At 38.0% G+C, this 21,752-nt stretch overlaps 1 pseudogene; it reads right to left on the reverse strand.

Annotated features, from left to right (window-relative positions):
- Positions 1-4,886: 4,886 nt before the first annotated feature.
- On the reverse strand, positions 4,887-20,586 carry LOC131274489 (olfactory receptor 4C3D-like; annotated as a pseudogene).
- Between the last annotated feature and the right edge of the window lie 1,166 nt (positions 20,587-21,752).

A 21,752-nucleotide genomic window follows, 5' to 3' on the forward strand; every position in this document is an offset into this window, starting at 1 on the left:
CTTGCTTCAGCAGGATACCACCCCCTAAATTGTACATTTATATCCCCGTCATACTCACCTCCCTCTTCAGCCCCGCTTCCTTCATTGCTTACTGCCTCTTGGGCCTTGGCTACTTGTTGCTGCTGCCATCCTGGCCCTTATTTGAAAAGAAGGGGGAAATGCGGTCACCCCTCGGGCTGAAGTATGGTTTGCTGGCCTGGCGGGGGAGCGGCCGCGGCAGGCCAAGCCGCTGCCCCCATAATAGGGTGGCTGGTCGGACTCACCACCACCCCTGAAGGGAGCTCGGCATGGGTGCAGAGTGCCCTCGGGTCTCCCCTTCTCGGCAGCCATGCTTCCACGGCCGCCCCTCCTCCTGGATGGTGCCACACGATGCCTGTGGGGCGGCACCCTTCTTCTTCTTTCTCCCTGCGCAGGCGCAGGGCAGAAAATTCCAGTCTGCCCTTTTCCCCTCCCCCGACAGCAGCAACAGCCAGGCGTGGGCGGAAAAATCCAGTCTGCCCTTTTCCCTCCCCCCGACAGCAGCAACAGCCAGGCGTGGGTGGGAAACTCAAGTCTGCCCTCTACCCCAGCAACAGCAGCCACCAATCCCTAAACCCTGCCACTTCTCCCAGCAACAGCAACAGCCAATCCCTAATCACCACCCCTCCCCCATCCAGTACCGCCCACTGGCCTTTCTCCAGCAACCAATCAGAACAGGGCATGGCTTTGACCAATCAGCCTTCCCCAGCCCCTATAAAACTGTTGCCTCTCCCTCAATAAAGTGGACTTGTGTGTTTACCTTGTCTCCGCGGTAGTTTTTCTGCCGTGCGCCCTCCAGTCCTGAGAGCCCCCGACAAAGGCCTGGCCTCCCTTGTCCCCAGTTCGTTGCCTGCTTCTCCGGGCGACCCCTTCGTCACCGGCTTTGCCAGGCGACCCCGTCAGCAGAACCGCGCAACCCCTGTGAGACCGACCCCTCGTCTGCTGCCGGACCGACCCCTCGTCCCAAGTGGGACCGACCCCTCATCCAAAGCTGGACCGACCCCTCGTCCACAGCCAGACCCCACCTCTACCGACAAAGCAAACCGTCGCAACAACATATTTGGTTCATAATAACAGAGTCATATAGTACTTGTCCTTTTGTGTCTGGCTTGCTTTGTTCAATATAATGTCCTCTAGGTTTATGTAATGATGTTTTAAAACGTGAATTGACTAAGGTAAATTAAAAGCAATTCCCCCAAATTAAAAGAGAACAGAATGTAAATTATAATGTAAACTTGCATCTACATTTAGTAGCAATGCTTCAATATGTGTTCATCAATTGTAGCAAATGTACCACTCTAATGTGAGAAAGTGTAGGTAGAAGGGGAATATGAGAATCCCATATATTTTTATGAAATATTCATGTATTCTAAAGCTTCTCTGAAAACAATGAATAATTTAAAAAACATATCCGAATATTTGTGAGCTAATGCTCTCAAAACCTTGCCAGTGCAAAATTAGAAGGAGGATAATATGCTACAATGTTGTAGGTTGACTGCGCATTTGAGAGTTTTAGGATAATAGCTTTTCTATATACTCATATTCAACTCTGTGATGTGGGAACAATAAGCGGTCTTACCTATTACATGAGCTTAAATCCTAAAGTTTTCTGAGACTCCTTTAGGATGATTCTGAGTAGCAAACTTTATTAACTGGCAGAACATAGTCATGTTTCTATTGTCTCTTTGACAAATATGTTTTGTATATCAATGTGAACAATAATTAGGAATACCTCCTATGTGATACATTGTGAAAAACTTCTTAGTACCTTAAAAGTACACAGAATTTAGTCTGATGTATATTAAGGTTTAAATTAAGATTATTACCTGATAAATTTACTATGATTTCAAAAAAAATTAACTCCCCTTTGAGAATTTTTAACAAATTACATAAAATGTCTGCAAATTGATAATCATAAAGAAAAATTGAACTCACAATCCAAGAAACCGTAAGAAGTATCATCAATCATCTGAATATGTGTGAGATTTTTCACAAATTTCATAATATATTTCAACTTTTAAATATCTTAAGGAATTATTACAATATCAACATCTCTACAATTTTATTTTTATTAAAATAAAATGACATAACACAAAAAAGCAAAAAAAAAAAAAAAACAAATTCCAAAAATATAACATAATTTTAAAAAATTATCTACTTAATGTGACAATGAAAACTTGTTTTACATGAAAGTAATTGCTCCAAAAGAAATGTAATTTGACGTGATAGTATAATTCATATCTTTCATCATGGCGCATTGAATCTTTTAGGGACCTTAGAAAATTTTGGTCTTGTTTTAAGTTTATTTTTTTTTAATGTTACATTCAGAAAATATGAGGTTCCATATACCCCCCACCCCACACACCCCGCCCCTCCCACATCACCAACCTCTTCCATCATCACGGCACATCCACTGCACCTGGTGAATACATTCTGGAGCACTACTGCACCACATGGACAGTGGTCCACATTGTGGTCCACACACTCCCCCAGTCCACCCAGTGGGCCACAGCAGGATACACAATGTCTAGTATGTGTCCCTGAAGTACCACCCAGGACAACTTCAAATCCTGAAAATGCCCACACACCACATCTTTTCCTCCATCTCCCTACCATCAGCAGCCACTGTGGCCACCCTCTCCACATCACTACTACAATTTCTTCCCTTACTAATCACAATAGTTCCCCAGCAGAACACCAATACGTCTCCTCTAATCCATACTCTATTCCTCCATCCCGTGGACCCTGGGATGGTTATGTCCAGTCCCCCTCCAAATCAAGAGGGGTCTTAGATTCCTCATGGATGATGGATGCAATTCTCCCGCTTGCAGCTGTAGGCGCTCTTGTCTTCCTGGTATGGTGGTTGATCCTCTTCACCTCCCTGTCAGCTGGCCAGGGTAAGTCCAACAAATCAGAGGGCAGGAGCCACAAGTCTGCTGAGGCCCAGAGCCTGGCTGTCACATGGACAGACCAGAGATTCAGGTCTCCTGAGTATACACCAACCCAAGTGGCAATCACAGGTCTGGTAAAAGTAACAGAAGAGGCATGTGTAGAAAGGTCATATCTGAGACCATCTCCATCACACCCAGGAACACAAACTCCAAAGTAGGGCCAGTTGACACGGCCCTGAACTCCAGAGCCTTCTGCCATGACCAAAGGACCTGTGGGTCTCTGCAGCCCTCAGGATAACTAGCACCTGGGTTTCCACCTACCTTGGCTGTCTCTGGTACCCTGCTGAGGTGTGTGTAAGTGAGACACCTCTGATGACCTCCCGGCTCTTTTTTGGAGTCTCATAGCCATATAAATTCACTTGTCCTTTCCATTTTCCCCTTTTTTCCAAAGTTTTAACACCTGTTATTACATGTAGGCTGAGATATTCTGCCGGTCTGAGTTGACCCCTTTATTCAAGGTCTTTTTCTAGTTACATCATCAACTGGTCCTTGGTAGTAATCCCTCAGCATCAGGGAGGCTCATCCCCAGGAGTCATGTCCCATGCTGGGTGGAAGGCAATGCATCTACCTGCTGAGTTTGACTTAGAGAGTGGCCACATTTGAGCAACATAGAGGCTCTCAGGAGTTAACTCTTAGGCACCCTGCAGCTCTAAGCCTGGTTCATATTTAAGCACACAGACTCATAATTGGAGCCATCAGAGTCAAGGGCTCATCATTCCTGTGAGTGTCAACATATTGTAAAAGGGACCTTCTAATTAGATTTAGTTGAAAGATCTTCCTTTGGATTAGATCTCTTCAGTGGTGCATGACACTGGAGGGGGCTCAATTATCTTACTTGAGTTCTTTATAAACTGAAGTAATATGAAGATTGGAGACAGCAGAAATAGAAAGACACGGGACCTCCAGTGAGAAAAACCTAGAAGCCAAGAGAGAAACCCCCTAGAGCCAGAATCTGAAGTCAGTGAATCGCAGAAGCTAAGTGGAAGCCACTTTAGCCAGATGGTCTAAATAACAAGTTCTGGAGAAGAGTGGAGATATAAGCAGATGCTGTCATGTGATCTAATGAACACAACTATAGCTCCCTGAGAAAGTACCTGCTGATGATGCCTTGATTTCGACCTTTTTTTTTTTACCATTAATAATCTTACCTTTAATAATTTTACCATTTTTTGTTAAGTAAAAGAATGTTTACCCTTATTACTTCAAATGGCTTTTTGGTTCTTGGTAAGAAGAGGAAGGAAAACCTTCCTTTATTTTCAAGAAAAATTTTAACCATGAGGATATTTGAGTAAGTAAGACCAAATTAAAGGTAAATGAAAATTATCTGACTTAGTTTTAGTGTCAAGAAAAAATTAACAGATAAACTTTGAATTTTTTCTTTCTTACTTTAGTTAGTGCCTCTCTTTTTTTCTTTTGGATGGTTTATGGTAGCAAACAGCAGCAACAAAGTTGATGGTTCTTTCACCCCTCAGTCCTATCCTGCTCCCCACATATCCATCTGAGTGTTTCTTCCTTTTTGCTTCACCAAAGGCAAAGTCAAAATAAAGGAAGTCCTGAGGCTAGGGTTTTGTGGAACAGTCATTTCACTCAAGTAATAAATGTTTGATGAATTCATTAAAACAGCAGTGAGACCCTCGAGCAAAACAAACCCTAGAATCATCAAACCGAGGATTTAAAGTTCTTTCCATTGCATATCTTAGAATATGAATAACGTACATGAACATAGAATCCTTGGTTAAGTACATGAAAACCAATCAAATGCACCTAGTGAGCATTTAGTACGCTCAAAAATGTTAGTCCCATCATTTTTTTTTTGGTCAATTTCCTGCAAAATTTGATAATCAATTATCACATTTACCAATAAATTATGTGCCACTACTTTCTTGGTGTTATAATGAGTCTAAGTTACTCTAGATTTTAAATCTTCAAGGCATTTTTCACCTCTGTGTTTCTCACTTGTAAATGATAGGAATTAACATGGGGGTGATGGTGTAAAAAATACAGAAACCAACCTGTCTACTGAGTAGGATACCATGGGATGCATGTAGATGAACATACAGGGCACAAAATAGAGTACAACTATTGTAAAGTGGGAGCCACATGTGGAAAGATCTTTGCACTATCCTTCAGAGTCATGGGATTTCTGCAGGTGCAGAAAGACAGAATAGAAGATAAAAAACATGGACAAAATGAGCAAGCACATAGCTCCACAGATAGTCACCACCATCCAAAGCATGTATGTGTCATTGCAGGCAAGTTTCAGCAGTGGTAAGAGGTCACACATGAAGTGATCAATGATATTGGGGCCACAGAAAGGGAAGCTGATCATGGAGATAATCTGTACAGTGGCATGAAGTATCCCCCCAATCCAGGCCATGATCACCAGGGGACAGAGTCTCTGTGGCATGACAGTCATATAGTGCAGAGGTATGCAGATTTCCACGTGGAGGTCATAAGCCATGACAATGAGGAGGATGATCTCTGATCCTCCCAAGAAGTGCTCCACAAAGAGCTGAGTAGGGCAACCATTCAAGGAGTTGCTTCTCCTCTGGTAAATCAGGTCAATGATCATTGTGGGGTTGGTGATGGAAGTCTAGGAGATATTTATGAAAGACAAGTAGGTGAGAAACAAGTACAAAGGAGCAGAAAGTATGGGGCTGAGAGAGGTGGTGGGAACAATGAACAGATTTGTCAACATGGTGAATAGAAAAAAGAACAAAAAGACAATGAAGAGTTCCTTCTGCAAGTACTGATTCTGTGTGAGTCCCAAGAGAGTAAAAACTGTCTCACTGTTGGGATGAGGTGATCCATTGAGGTAATCTCTATGAGGTGATCCATTGTGGGAGTAACATCTTCCTGATGTCTGAATCACATACAAAGAGAAAAAGAGAGATACTTACCTGTGGAAGAGTTTATGTGTGAATTACATAGTATAGGAAAAAAGTAGTCGCCATAATTGTGGACTGCATCTTTGACACTCTTCACAAAAGTAATTGCTTCAATTATTCATTTTCATGTCCTACATGATGCTGTTTCTTTATCTTAAGACACCTTGTAGTTATCATCTATAAAACATATTTTACAGGGCACCATTTTATCTAAAATCTACTGAGAAAAATATGGAGCTATATGTATGAGGAGATCTTCACTCTCTTTGTTCTAAATCTGTTTGACTTCCCAAAATCATGTCAGTGTTATAAGCTTCCAAGACTATTCTGCATCTGTGATCCTACTAATAGAGATTACCAAATATATTGTGTATGCTCCAGATACTGCAAACAGTAAATGGTTATTCCATCTTCCAAGAGATTTGACATTTTAACCTATAGCTCTAACTGTGAAAAGAAAAATATTGTCCACTGACAAGAAATGTCATAAACTGCAGATTAAAGAAGATTGTAAGTGCTAGGAAACACACTTCAACTCCCTACCACAGCATGTACTAGTCATGTCTGTTTCTTCACAATGCAGAGTAGAATGCCAGAAGTAAAGTCTGTGATGCCTGGCACTTATTAAATGATGAATAAGTGCTTGGAGAATTGCCACACTTCTTACAGTCCCATGCTTCTCAGTCCATAAACCTGGGAGCTCAAGTGGTCTTGTCAACCTGCTCAATTATCATTACCCACTATATGAGAACTTTTGAAAGGATGCTACATCCCAGATTAACAGTTTGTAGCGTATTCGATAGGCTGAGAATAGAAATATTAAGTCCCTCTAGGAAAGAGTGTCCTATGAGGTATTTAACTTCCAATTAATTATAATGCTTGTCAACTAATATTGTTTATTTAAAAAATATCTTTCACATACAGTTGGTATAATCCTACTCAGGAAACTTACAGTTTCAATAGAAAGGGGTTAAAAATAAAAAATAAAAATAAAAATAAACTCTTGATAAATTATTTATTCTATGAAGTTCTTTTAAATAAAAGCAACCCTTACTTTCAAAATTTTTAAAAGTGTAAGTTTAACCTGGAGAACAGAAAGATGTTTTTCAAGTGAGATAGATAGAAAGATAGATAACTTATAAATAGTTAAAATTATATATATATATATATACACATATACATACATATACACACAAACACACATTTATAAAATCTACCTGTTGCTTACATGTACAATAACCCAACAAGTATTTATTGGACTCTCACTATGCATGTAATTTATATTTTGTCTGCACAATCACAAAAATTCCTTGTTAAATGTCTTTGATATGCCCTCTCTACTACCAGTATTTTATTACCAAATAGCAACTGTTCAAACATCCATAAGATGAATGATATTTCTAAGTGTTTTATGTTTCTGCTGTACGCACTTCCATCCTTTCTCTTCCCATTCTCTCATAACATCCATCATCCATCATTGGTTTAAAGGTATCACATTCAGAAACGGACTTTGGCCCAGTGGTTAGGGCATCCGTCTACCATATGGGAGGTCCGCGGTTCAAGCCCCGGGCCTCCTTGACCCGTGTGGAGCTGGCCATGTGCAGCGCTGATGCGCGCAAGGAGTGCCGCGCCACGCAAGGGTGACCCCCGCGTGGGGGAGTCCCACGCGCAAGGAGTGCGCCCGTGAGGAAAGCCCCCCAGCGTGAAAAGAAAGAGCAGCCTGCCCAGGAATGGCGCCGCCCACACTTCCCGTGCCGCTGACGACAACAGAAGTGGACAAAGAAACAAGACGCAGCAAATAGACACCAAGAACAGACAACCAGGGGAGGGGGGGAAATTAAATAAATAAATAAATCTTTAAAAAAAAAAAGGTATCACATTATTTCTCAAATGGGAGAATAATCCCAATTTGGGGACATAAATTCCCCAAAGGAAAAAAAAAAGAAAATTTAAAAAGTAATAAAATTTAATCTGCAGAACATTTATTTCCCTTCCAAAAAAGAAAGAGATAAAAGCATTTTGGTTTTACTTAGCTAAGATGAAAATCTTATGAACATGGGAAAAATGTTGCTGCTTCTTTGCTATTCTCTAGTAGGTTCAATCCCCCAAACATCTGAAAAAAAGGTATGGTGTTTGAAAAGTAGAAATGAGATATTATTTACAAAAGTGATTTAGAAATAATTATGAGGAAATAGAAATAACTGTATTTTTCTTTGAATCAATATTCATTCCAGGAATAGACAATAAAGGAAAATATTTTTAAAAGGAAAAATCATTATTGACAAATATGTTCAGCAAAGTTATTAGATGTGGAAAGGTAGAAAATGCATAGACTGTCTAACATTATAAAAAGGGTTAAGTAAAAATAGAATACATTGCTTCCAACAGTGTGTAGATATTAAAAGAAATGTTTTAAAATATTGTGCAATATTGTAGGACAATTCATGTCTTGTAATATTAAGCAGGAAAATCTGGATGCAAATTTGAGTACATAATATGTAAGTTAAGTACATATAAATAGGGAAAACAGAAAAAAGAGTCCAAGATGCGGCTTGTAAATTGGTGAGATTAGGGTGATTCTCTTTTTTCTTGATGCTTGCATGTTGAAGGTATTTAAATTTCAAATTGTTGGGGCTTCAGTGAGTTGGGGTATGGTTATATTATTATTTTTTTAAGACTTATTTATTTCTCTCCCTTCCCCTCCCCCCAGTTTTCTGTTTTCTGCTCTCTGTGTCCATTTGCTGCGTGCTCTTTTGTCCACTTCCATTGTTGGCAGTGGCACAGGAATCTGTGTTTCTTTTTGTTGCATCATCTTGTGTCAGCTCTCCGTGTGTGCAGTGCCATTCCTGGGCAGGCTGCACTTTCTTTCACGCTGGGCGGCTCTCCTTACGGAGCGCATTCCTTGCATGTGGGGCTCCCCTACATGGGGAACACCCCTGCGTGGCATGGCACTCCTTGCGCATATCAGCACTGCACGTGGGCCAACTCCACACGGGTCAAGGAGGTTCAGGGTTTGAACCGCAGACCTCCCATGTGGTAGACGGATGCCCTAACCACTGGGCCAAGTCCTCTATCCATGGTTATATTAATTTTAAGGTCCATTTAAATCTAGGATTTATCTATAATCATATGATTTCCAGAAATAAAATTCTCACCTATGAACTTATTTGACACAAATCCATGCCAGGAACATGGGCAGCTGTTAGTTAACACGGAAAGAAATAAAGTTGTAAGATTTTAAATGCAAACTGGCTCAGCTACAGTAAGTTTCTTTGTTGATTTATAAATGGCACCTGTGGATAATACCTTTCTCTTGAGTCTTAAAAGTGCTGCCAGATATCCTGTTTTAAGTAAAGGTTCTTAGCTGTGGCTAATGAGATCTCAGGGATATTTCACTATTATTATTTCATATTCAATTATTTCACATCACTTAACTGAACATCATAGAACTTTTACAGCATTTCATCTTTAACTTTCAAATCTATCATTAATTCTACTTTAAGAAAAATCAGAATAACAAGAGAATGATATGAGTCAAACACTTACAAATTAAATAAATGACACTATGATTTTGGACATTTGGTAACAAAAGAGCCTAGTATGGAGTTTATGGATATTTGGTGTTGGAAAAGTAGACATTTATGTAGGTAACTATCTGATTTTTAAAAATTTCATGATAATATTATATTTCTTTATGAAGCCTCCTTTAATGAAGGAGGTTTTATAACCATCTTACATGCATGTCTGAATACAATATCTAAAAATGATAATCAGCATAAAAATGGCTTCATAAAGAAACATAATATTATGATGAAATTTTTAAAAATCAGATAGTTACCTACATAATGATGTAACCTGACACAAGTGGAAATGTTCAAAACTTCCTCAAGGCAATTGTTTATTGCTCTGATTATAGAAAAATCTAATATGATAATGATGAAAATATTTTCACTTATTGAATTATATGCATAGGGTAAAATATGTTTCTTGCAGTAATTCAAATTTAATCTCACAAACACCTACAGAATGGGAAATATAACTCCTGGATTGATTCAAGAGGGTGTGATCACTGAGCAATGTGTCATGATAGAAAAACAGCTCAAGAAAACCATTGGAGGCCATAATGAAACTTAATTCGTTGAGACCATTTGACTATTATAGTGCTGGCTATGACAAACTTTGTGATAACAAGTTCCAAACAAAATTTAATGGGATTTAAAATTATCAAAGAACTTTAAGGAATATAAATTCTCATCAATGAAAATGCCTTCAACTTGTCTTTCATGTCTCAAATGAAAGGGAGTCAGATCATAGAATTCACATGTATTTGTAAGGTTAATCTGCCCATCCTCATAAAAGTTTGAAATCCATTCAGTGGATTAAGGGATGACCCATTAAATGGTCATCCAGCTTCTACTTAAATAGCTAGAGCAGTGGTGAGAAAGTTTTGTTTTTGTTTTTTTTAAATCCCTACATCTGCAGAGATTACCATGGCCTAAAATCCTATCACATAGGGAAAGGGCATCATCTACAGTGGTAAGTCTAAAGTCAGTCTGGGTTGTCTATAAAGGTAATATTTCAAATTGGGGTTCCTGAAGCTATACCAGGAAAATCTCTTTCCAAAATGCAAGCTCAAAGAGAAATTGAGAAAAATATTTGAAAGACAGTAACATTTTCAAACAAGAAAGGTAAACCAGAATGAAAGTAGAAAAAAATGAAATATGAATCAGATCAGAGTTGGTCAGAAAGCAGTTGAGGTATACTTTGATGTTTAACAGTTTCAAAAACTAATTCTGTAACAATTGGGGGCCTGCCAGTGTTCTTCTTATGGGTAACTTTGTGCATTTCAAAAGACACAAATTCATATTCTCAAGGCAAAACAACACTCAACAGTAGAGTTCATAATCTCAAAATAGTCCAATCCAAAGATCCTTTCACCCTAGAAGGGCATTTTCTAAGGTATTTACCACAAATGGGAAAGTTGAGGGGGTTGTACTGTGGTCAATTGATGGCCTCTACATATAATCCCTTATAACACTTTAATTTTATTTCTTAAACTTGGAGTAGAAACATTTTTACAAATATGGTTACAATATGTAAGGTTATAAAAATGGCATTAACAGTTTCTAGAAACTTGGAAATTCCTCCTGAATTACTTAAACTACCTTTAGAATGGTGAGACAGTTTAAGGTCAAAGAATGAGGTGGTGGCACAGTGAGAAATGAAAACCATGACTCTTGATCCTGAAGCCTCCATTCTATTCTTCTTCATTATTTCTACAATAATAATATGATAGCTAAGTATTGTTACATCATGATGTCCATTAGATTCTTTGATAAAACATATAGTACCCATGACATGGGAGGCTAGATGTGTCAAACACAAGATGTAGCTATAAAGACATTTGTAATATGTATTTATCTTTGGGTACCAGACTACATTTTTTAAAAAGCCAAAAACTATTCACAATATGAATAGGTCATATTACTTATGGCTGAAGTGGGTTTAATTAAGAAATATTTCCTTTGGTCAAATGTGAAATAATGATTCTTGTTTACTTACATACTTTATAAACTATTTTGGAAAGCATTTTGGTAAATAGTGTACTAAGAAATGCTGTTAGTAATGTCAGATTCAAGTAACTAAGCAGCTGATTTTTAACAGTAAAAAATGTTTTATGGATGTATTTTTCTGTGTTTTCAAAAATATCTGCATTTTGATTCTGCTATTGATTTTGAACCTAATAAATCATCACTTCCTGTGTCATACAATCAAAAATATTTTAATATATCAAACCACAACCAAACACTAACACAAAGGAATTCTTTATAATTATAATTCTCAGGAAATAGACTAAGAATTTTGTGGTTCAAGGCTGACTTACAGATTTTATGGTCTTGTTATTTTATACTTATGGTTCCCTATTCTTTTCTTTAAAATAAGAACTCTAGATTTTCATTTTTATAGGGTTGTTATGAACATATGAGGGCACTTACAAGTTTTCATTTTTATTTAAATGCAACAAACTTTTATTATTTCTGGCATTTCTTACCCAACAAAGCAAGAGCCCAGCATAGTTTTAAACATTAGGTTACAGAGTATGTTCCAATAAAGTATTAACAAGTATCGCCTTTTGAATTTGTATTACATACTCTCTTATATACCAGTAGGCAATACAGCTTTGTGAGTACCAGCTGCTTTTATATTAGGTATGTTATTCAAATATGCAATTAGGAAAGAGATATTGTCAAACATTTTATCTTGGTACTTTATATACAGATCAAAATCTCTCATTTTTCACCATTATATGCTACAAGAAATTATCCAATCTATATGCTGCCTTTTTTCTGATACTCTTGAAAATGATGGAAAGGGCATGGAATTTGGAATTAGGTAAATGGAGATCCAAGTTATTATCTCTGTCTCTGATTTTGGGTTGGCCATTTAATCTTTTTGAGTATATTTGCCTTCATCATTAAAGTAAGAATAATCATGATGATCATACCTGTCTTGGAAAAAATCCTCTAAGTGTTGGGTGTCAGGTGGGTCAGAAAGGTTTAAAGTAACAACAAAAAAAAAGTCAAGTATTTAATAAAAATATAATCTTTGTCTCTGATCATTTTCTCTCTGAAATTACATTCTTTTTTTAGTTTATTTAAAATTTGTTGAAGTGTATCATTCATACATAAACATACATAAATAATAAGTGTACCATAATAGTTGTAAACTTACAAAACAAACATATATATCATCATATAGAACTCTCAAACCTCATCCTACCACTAATACCTTGCGTTGTTGTAAAACCTTTTAAGTAATGATTAAAGAGCATTGTCAAAATATTACTACTAGCCAAAGTATTTTCCCAACAGCCCATTACTATTATTATCTTTATATAATTTATATATGGGCATACATAAACAACAACTATATAGTAAGAGTTGTGAACTTACAAAGCAAATATGTATAATATCATGCCAGGGTCCCATACATCAACCCTCCACCAACACATTTCATTGCCACGACATGTTTGTTACAAATTATGAAAGAATATTGTCAAAATCTCAATACTAATTATAGTCCTTATCTTATAATTGGTGTATTTTCCCCCAACTCACCCTATTATGATTTTTAAAATATATTTTTATGACAAAAATTGTAAACTTATAAAACAATCATGTGCATGTGCAGAATTCCAAAACAACACCCCTTCAATAACCCAGCACACTGTGGCAGAACATTTGTTACAAATAATAAAGTATCCTTTATTGTTTGTTACCACCTCCATAGTGTACATTTGGCACACACTTTCCATACTGCCCCATTATCTACACAGTACATCTTTGCATATATGCAAGAATAATATATTATTACTGCTAACCACAGTCCATAAGCATCTTTCCTATGCTTCTCTACATTTCCACTTCCCTGCAATAGTGATGTACACTTGCTCTAGCTAACAAAGGACACCCTTGCATCTACACAATCAACCAAAATTCTCATCCACCTCTTGATATACAGTGCTATTTTGCTCCTAGAATATTCTCTAGCATTCTGTTAATTGGTGTTTCCATACCTAGACTACTATTTTCAGCCCCACCCTATTCATAAACTAGCTGTTACTATGTGTTACCATCCTCTCTATACATTTCCACACTTTTACAGTAAAGCTAATTAAAACTGCTGCATACATTAAACATCAGTAGTCCATTGCAGTCCTCCTATTATCTCCTTTCAGAATCCATCACCTACCATCAGGTCTTGAAGATATTTTCCTACAATTTATTCTAGAAGCTGTTGGTTATTCCTTTTATTTTTTGGTTTTTGATTCATTTTGAGTTAATTTCTGGAATAAGTGTGAGATAGGAGTCCTCTTTCCCTCTTTCAGCTATGGATATCCAGATCTTTCAGTATCATTTGTTGAATGGATTGTTCTGCCCGAGCTGTGGGGGCTTGACAGACTAAGTAAAAAATCACTTTACCATACATATGAGGATCTTTTTCTGAACTATCAATTTGGTTCCATTGGTCTATGGTCTATTTTGTGTGTGTGTGTGCCAGTACCATGCTGTTTTCACCACTATAGCTAGGTAATATAGTTTAAAGTCTAGAGAGGAGAGTTCGCTTTTCCTTTTTAAGATATTTTTTGGTTATTCAGGACCACTTACCCTTCCAAATAAATTTGATTATCGTGTTTTCAATTTTTTAAAAAAATCCTGAATTTTTATTCAGATTGCATTGAATCTGTATATCAATGTGAGTAGACTTACTATCTTAATATTTAGTTTTCCAATTTGTGAGCATGGAATATTCTTCCAGATATTTAAACCTTTTTAAAATTTCTTTTAACAATAAGTTGCAGTTTTCTGAACACGTGTTTTATATAATTGGTTAAGTTTATTCCTGACTATTTGAGTTTTACCTGGCATATTTTCTTTTCACCACTCTTTTGACACTTTTAGTTACTTATATTGATATTGTCTTCATTTCTAGACTCCCTTCTAGGCATCTCTCTCCTTTCTTTTCTTTTCAGCCTTTGGCACACCCTTCAGAATTTCCTGAAAATCTGGTCTCTTGCTTAGAAATTCTCTCAGTTTCTGTTTAACTGCGAATGTTCTAAGCTTGCCCTCATTTTTGAAAGACAATCTTGTTGGATATAAGATTCTTGCCTGGAAGTTTTTCTTGTAATATCTTAAATATACCATACCACTGTCTTCTTGCATTCACGGTTTCTGGAGAGAAATTAGCACTTAATCTTATTGGATACTCCTTATATGTTATGCATTACTTTTCTCTTGCTGTTCTCAGAAGTCTCTCTTTGTCTTTGGCATTTGACATTCTGATTATTATCTGTCTCAGAGTTGTTCTATTCGAATTTTTTTCAGATGGGAGTACACTGTGCTTGTTAAACCACAGGTTCAGTAAATGTGACAGAAGAGGTATGTGTAGAGAAGTCACATCTGAGTCCAACTCCATCACACTCAGGAACCCAAATACCAAAGTAGGGCCCACTGACAAGTCACTGAACTCCAGAGCCAACTGCCTTGACTCTAGAACCTATGTGTCTCCATATCCCTCAGCTACACCAGTACCTGTGGTTGGATTTACTTTATCTCTGGGATTCTGCTGAGACCGTGCATAAGCACAACCCCTCTGATGACCTCCCACCTCTTTTTTGAAGACTCTTAACCATATAATCTCATTTGTCTTTACCATTTCCCCCTTTTATTCAAGATCTTTTTCTAGTTCCTTCACCAGTTAGTGTTTGGTAGTAATCCCTGGGTGCCAGGGAGACTCATCCCCATGAGTCATATCCCATACTAGGGGAAAGGCAATGCATGTACATGCTGAGTTTGGCTTAGAGAGTGGCCACATTTGAGCAACATGGAGGCTCTCAGGAGGTAATTGTTAGGCACATTTTTGGGAGGGAGTTCTCCAGAACATGTATACAGGGTATATAAAAATATTCAGATATTCATTGGGTATTTTCATAGTATTTACAGTTACAAATGAAAACTGAGGGAGTACTGAGTTCCTAGCCAGGGAAGCTCTGGCACATTCCCTAATGGAACAGCAACAATCCCCCAAATGCAAGGGCAAAGAACAGTGAAGAAGCATGGTCCAATGATGACCCTTTGATACTGATGTCTGTATTTTGAGCCTGTGTGCCTGAGATTTCAAATTTACCTAGAGCTGCAGTGTGCCTAAGAGTTACATTTGTCTTTTTATTTGTTGGCTTGTAACATCTCTTTGTATATCCTGGATATTAAACCCTTGTCAGACATGCAGTTTCCAAGTATTTTCTCCCATTGTGTCAACTGCTTTCTTTCCACTCTTTTGAAGTCCTGGGAAGTGAAAAAGTGTTTAATTTTGAGATGATCCCATTTATCTATTTTTTCTTTTGTTGTGTTTGCTTTGGGTGTAAGGTCCAAGAAATCACTGTGTACCACAAGGTATTTAAAATGTTTCCCTACATTTTCTTCTAGAAACTACTTGCTTTTATACTTATGTCTGATTCATTTTGAGTTGATTCTTATATCGGGAGTGAGATAGGGGTCCTCTTTAAATATTTTGGTTATAGATATCCTGTTTTCCCAGCAGCCTCTTTTTTTTGTCTTTATTTTTTTAATGTTACATTAAAAAATATGAGATCCCCATATAACCCCCACCCCCCTCACGCTACTCCTGCCCCCATAACAACAATCTCCATCATCATGAGACATTCATTGCATTTGGTGAATACATCTCTGAGCACCGCTGCACTTCATGGTCAATGGTTCATACAGTAGCTCACACTCTCCCACAGTCCACCCAGTGGGACATGGGAGGACATACAATGTCCAGTAATTGTCCCTGCAGCACCACCCAGGACAACTTCAACCCCCAAAAATGCCCCCATATCTCATCTCTTCCTCCCACTCCCTAACCCCTGCAGCCACCATGGCCACTTCCTCTACACCAATGCCACATTTTCTTCAATTACTAATCACAATAGTTCATGAATAGAATATCAGTAAGTCCACTCTAATTCATACTCTATTCCTCCATCCTGTAGACCTTGGAATGGTTGTGTCCACTCTACATTTATATCAAGAGGGGGCTTAGATTCCACATGGATGCTGGATGCATTCTCCTGCTTTCAGTTGTAGGCACTCTTGGCTCCCTGGTGTGTTGGTTGACCTTCTTCACCTCCATGTTACCTGAGTGGGGTAAGTCCAATAAACCAGAGTGTAGGAGCTGAAGTCTGTTGAGGCTCAGGGCTTGGCTATCACATGGTCAGTCCAGAGATTCAGGTCCCCTCGGTATACATTAAACCCCAGCACCAACTACAGTTCTGGTAAAAGTAACAGGAGAGGCTTGTGGACAAAGATCACATCTGAGTCCAGCTCCATCACACAGAAACACAACTTTTGAAGAGACTGTTTATTCCCCATTAACATGGACTTGGTAGGTTGTCAAAAACTAGTTGACCACAGAGTTGAAGGTTTATTTCTGTACTCTCAATTCTATTCTACCAATTGATGTATCTCTCTTTGTGGCAGTATCATGCTGATTTGTCCACTGTAGCTTTGTAATATGTTTCAAGTTCAGGCAATAAACTTCTTCCTCTGACACTTCTTTTTTAGAATGCTTTTGACTACTCAGGTGTACCTTCCCTTCCAAATGATTTGATAATTGACTTTTCTATTTCTGTAAAGTAGGCTGTTGGAATTTTGATTGGTATTGCATTGAATCTATAAATCTATAAATCAGTTTGTATAGGATTCATATCTTCATGATATTTAGTATTCCAGTCCATGAACATGGAATGTCTTTCTATTTGTTTAGGTCTCTTTAAAATTTCTTTTAGCATTGTTTTGTAGTTTTCTGCATATATATAGGTCCTGTACCTCTTTTGTTAATTGATTCCTAGGTATTTGAGCCTTCTTATTGCTATTGTGAATATACAATTTCCCCTGATTTCCTCTTCAGATTGTGCAATACTGGTGTACAAAAACATTACTGGTTTCTCTGTGCTGATATTGTCCCCCACCACTCTGCTGAACTCATTTATAAGCTCAAGTAGCTTTGTTGTAGACATTTCAGAATTTTCCAAAAAGAAGTTCATGTCATCCACAAATAGAGTTTTAATTCCTCTTTTCATATATGGATTTCTTTAATTATTTTTCCTCTCTAATAACTCTAACTAGAGCTTCTAGTACAATGTTGAATATCAATGATGCTAGTGGGCATCCTTGTCTTCTTCCTGGTTTTAGAGGGAAAGTTTTCAACCTTTCCTCATGGAGTATCATATTTGCTGTGAGTTTATTATATATGCCTTTTTATCATATTCAAGAACTTTCTTTCATTCATGTCTTTTGAAATGTTTTTATCAGAAAGGATGCTGGATTTTGTCAAATGCTTTTTCTGCCTCAGTTGAGTTGATCATGTGTGTTTGTTTGTTTGTTTTGCCTCAGTTTGTCAATGTGTTGTATTACATTGATTGATTTTCTTATGTTAAACCAGGTTTGGCTACTGGGAATATCATCACTTCGTCATGATGAATGAGTCTTTTAATAATGCTGCTGGATTCAATTTACAAATATTTTGTTTAGAAATTTTGCATCAGTATTCATTAGAGAAATGGGTCTGTAACTTTCTTTTCCTTGTTGTGTCTTTATTTGGCTTTGGTATTATGGTGATGTTCGTTTCATAAAAAGTGTTGGGTTATTTTCCTTCCTCTTCAACTTTTGGAAGAGTTTAAACAGATTTGGTGTTAATTCTTTTTCAAATGTTTGGTAGAATCCACCTGTGAAGCCATGTAGTCCTGAACTTTTCTTTGTTGGGAGATTTCTGAAGACAGATTCAGTGTCTTTAAATATGATTGGTTTGTTAAGTTCTCGTATTTCTTGTAGTGTCAATGTAGGTTGTGCATTTCTAGGAATTTGCCCATTTCATCTAGGTTGTCTAGTTTGTTGGCATAAAGTTTCTCATAATATCTTCTTATGATCCTTTTTCTTTCTATGGGGTCAGTAATAACTTCTCCCCTTTCATTTCAGATTGTATTTACTAGCCTATTTTTTTGTCTTTTTATTAAAGATAAATTGATCACACAAAACAGTACATTAAAAAAAATAACAGGTTCCCATATACCCCACCCCCACCCCCACCACACACTCCTCTCACATGAACATCCCCTTCCATCAATGAGGCACATGCATTGCATTTGGTGAATACACCCTGGAGCACTGTCACAGCTCAAGGACCATAGTTTACATTTTATTTCACACTCTCCCCAGTGCATCCAGTGGGTTATGGCAGGATAAATAGTGCCCTGTGTCTGTTCCTGCAAAATCATTCAGGACAACCCCAATTCCCTTAAATGCTCCATCACAATTCTTCCTTCCTCTCCCTGCCCTCAGCAACTGCTTTGGCCACTGTCTCTACATCAGTGATACAATTTCTTCCATTGCTAGAGTTACAAGAGTTCTGTCGTAGAATATCAGTGAGTCCAAGCCAACCCATATTATATTCTTCTACCTTGTGGACCCTGGGATAGCAATGTCCACCTCTAAATCAAGAGGTGGCTTAGATCCCTCAGAACTGATGGGTGTGATTCTCCTGCTTGTGGCTGTAGACTCTCTCAGTTCCCTGGTGTGGTTGTAGACTCTCTCAGTTCCCTGGTGTGGTGACTGACCATTCTCACCTCCCCATCAGTTAACCTGAGCAAATCCAATGAACTGGAAAGTAGGTGTTGCAACTCTGCTGAGGCTGAGGGCCCAGCTGGCACATGGACAGTCCAGAGATTAAAGTCTCCTGAGCATACACAAACCCCAGCACCAAGCACAGGTTCAGTAAAAGTGATAGACGTTTCATATGTAGAGAGGTCACATCTGAGTCCAACTCCATCACAATCAGGAGCTCATATTCCAAAGTAGGGCCTACTAGCAAGACAATAAACTCCAGGGCCATCTGTCATGATCATAGAACTTGTGTGCCTCCATAGGCCTCAGGAGCACAAGTACCCAGGGTTGTATTTACTTGAACTGTCTCTGGGATCCTGCTAAGACATGCATAAGCATGACCCCTCTGATGACCTCCTGACTTATTTATTTATTTATTTATTTAAATTAAATTTTTAAAGATATGTAAATCACAAAAAAATGCTACTTGAAAAAAATAAGATGTTCCCACACATACCCCATCCCCCCCCCCCCAACTCCTCTCACTCATTTTGAAGTCAATCATATAAACTTCATTTTTCTTTACCATTTCCCCCTTTCTTTTATTCAAGGTCTTTTTCTAGTTGCATCCCCAGCTGGTGACAGAAGTAATCCCTCAGAAGATGGGTAAGATGGTCCATGGAATTAGGGGGAGCGTTTGGAAGGAATGGGTGAACATTGGAGAGTGTCAGGTACATAGCTGAAACTATAATGTTGAGAAACTCTTTAGAAAATATAATAAGGAAGGTTTACTTGTTTTAGGTACTTGATTGGAGACATCTGGCACAGGGTGCACCTGGGGAGTGTGTGAGTGCTCATCTTGTCATATTGTGCTTTATCAGTGGGATGAGACACAGTCAATTGGAGGGAAAGTGTTGTACCCCCACCCTGGGGCTGAATAATGTTCTAAAACAGAGGAGAGGGCATCTCTCGATAGCATGAATGGCTCCCAGTAGGGGAGAACAGACTAGAGTGTCAAGACCTTAGCATTGTCCTAAGTATCTGTGAATCTTGTCCTTCAAACAGTGAAGCTTGGTTGTCACTGTGGGCCTTGGGGGGAGTGGGAGAGAGGAATAGAATGGATGGAAGTGGTGGTAACTGGAGGGTAATGGAAGCAGCCATTATATACACAACTGCAAAAGGCTTTAATTTTGAGGAGGACCCATTTATCTATTTGTTCATTTTCTGCTCATGCTTTGAATTCATGAAGCCCTTTCCTATTATAAGGTCCTGTAGATGTTTCCCTACATTGTTTTCCAAGGTCTTAATGGTCTTGGCTCTTATATTTAGGTCTTTGATCCATCTTGAGTTGACTTTTGTATAAGGTGTGAGATGGTAATCCTCTTTCATTCTTTTGCATATGGATACCAAGTTCTCCAAGCACCATTTGTTGAAGAGGTCATTCTCTCCCAGTTGAGTGGGCTTGGCAGTCTTATCAAATATCAGGTGATTGTAAAAGTGAGGATCTATATCAGAATTCTCAATTTCATTCCATTGGTCAGTATGTATATCCTTGTGCCATACCATGTCATTTTCACAACTATAGCTTTGTAGTATGCTTTGAAGTCAAGTAGTATGATTCCTCCAATTTCATTTTTTCTTTTTAATATGTCTTTGGCTATTTGGGTCCTCTTTCCTTTTCAAATAAATTTCATAGCTAATTTTTCTAGTTCATTTAAAAATGTTGTACTGATTTTTATTGGGATTGTATTTAATCTGTAGATGAGTTTGGATAGGATAGACATCTTAATGATATTTAGTCTTCCTATCCATGAAAAGGGAATATTTTTCCATGTATTTAAGTCTTCTTTGATTTCCTTGAACAGTGTTGTGTAGTTTTCCATGTATAAGTCTTTTGCATCTTTAAATTTATTCCTAGGTATTTGATTTGTTTTTGTTCACTATTGTAAATGGTATTTGTTTCTTGATTTCCTCCTCAGATTGGTCATTATTTGTATACAGAAATGCTACCCATTTTTACACATTTATCTTATAATCTGCAGCTTTACTGCTCATTTATAAGTTCTAGAAGCTTTATTATAGACTTCTTAGGGCCTTCTATGTATAGGATCATGTCATCTGCAAACAGTGAAATTTTTACTTCTTCCTTTCCAATGTGGATGCCTTTTACATCTGATTCTTACTGGGGAGAGTTTAAACTACAATGTAAACTATTATCCATGTGGTGCAGCAGCACTTCAAAATGTATTCACCAAATGTAATGAATGTGCCACAATGATGAAAGAGGTTGTTGATGAGGGAGGAGTGTGTGGGGAGATGGGGTGTGGAGTATAAGGTAACCTCCTATATTTTTTAATGTAACATTTTTGTGACCTATATATATTCAAAAAATACAATTAAAATAAATTAATTAAAAATTTTTAATAAAATAAAACACAACTTCTAATGAGTTTCAGGTTTCCAACAAACATATTAATTAAATGTCCATGGGGCCAGCCCCTAAGGCCCAGCCTCTAGTCCTCACATCTCACATGCTGCAGGAGGACAGGGAAGCACAGTGCGACTCCTGATGTGTGGGTCCCACAGCCTGTCAGGGCCAAGCCCAAATGGGAACCCAGATTCCCAAACATGACTGGAGTCTCTTCCCAGGCACCAGCCTGCAGGAGCCTCTGCCCACTGAGGGGTGGTATTTGCTTTTCCCACAGGCTTCTCTAATGCACCAAGATATTGGT

This window comes from Dasypus novemcinctus, chromosome 19, assembly GCF_030445035.2.
Source record: "Dasypus novemcinctus isolate mDasNov1 chromosome 19, mDasNov1.1.hap2, whole genome shotgun sequence".
In the NCBI taxonomy this organism is placed as follows: Eukaryota; Metazoa; Chordata; class Mammalia; order Cingulata; family Dasypodidae; genus Dasypus; species Dasypus novemcinctus.